This window comes from Echinops telfairi, unplaced genomic scaffold (genome assembly GCF_000313985.2).
Source record: "Echinops telfairi isolate 266 unplaced genomic scaffold, ASM31398v2 ScPeMD7_2;HRSCAF=8, whole genome shotgun sequence".
NCBI lineage: Eukaryota > Metazoa > Chordata > Mammalia > Afrosoricida > Tenrecidae > Echinops > Echinops telfairi.
In genome coordinates, this window is record NW_022103898.1 from 76253346 (window position 1) to 76254254 (window position 909).

Genomic DNA, 909 nt, shown 5'->3' on the forward strand with positions numbered 1-909 from the left:
GTGCCCAGCCGGACATGCGCAGTGGCGGGAGACGGGGCGGACGAGGGCTGGGCCTCCGCGCAGCCAGCAGGGGGCAGCGTGACCTCGCGGTGCGCCCTCGGCCCGGCCTGGTGGGGTGACGAGGGCGCGGGAAACTCCCTCCCAGAGGCCGCCTTCTCTGTGGAGTCCGCGTCTCAAGTTTGGGGGGCCGTAAGGCCTGACGGGGTCCCTGGGTGTCCTCCAGCCCTTCCCACGCACTGCAGAAACCAACCAGTCCTTACGGTGACTCAAAAGTCCTGTGGAGCTAGTCTTGGAGTTGAGTGCTCAAGTGTGTGTGTGTGTGTGTGTGTGTGGGATCCCGGGGCCCGGGAAGTGGTGCGTGTGTGCATTTGTTTTCGGGCGTGTCTCCGTGTTTACTCCATCAGCAGACAGGAACTTGGCCGAGGCAGCGCGGCAGACTCGTATTCCAGCCGTCCCCTGGGAAGCGGCAGCCAGCAGCCCGGGCTGGTGCCCGCCCCCGCCAGGGTCTGAGAGTGCGTGAGCGCGGGGCAGAGTCCACTCCAGTCCCGGGGGCTCCCGCTCGGACTCTTCCAGACTTCGGATCTGCGGCCCTTCCCCCGCCTCCTCCCAGCAGTGGTCACAAGACCTCTAAGGCGTTCCCGCCCCAAGGCGGGTGGGGGCGCTGAGTGCTCGAGGCGCCAGTCTCCTTGACTGTGTTTCAGGATCCTCCACTGGAGGGAGCTCGGACCGAAGGGGATTGGCTTTTTGGATGGGTGGGGTGGGGTCCCTCGTGCGCCCGAACCCTGGCCCCAGCGAAAGTTTTGGGTTTGGGAGCCAGGCAGTTTGGGGTGGCGCGCTTCTGTCTGATACTAAGTGGCTTCCTGGGAGATACAATGAATTGAAGACAGCAGCCTCTCCTCCTGCCCCAGG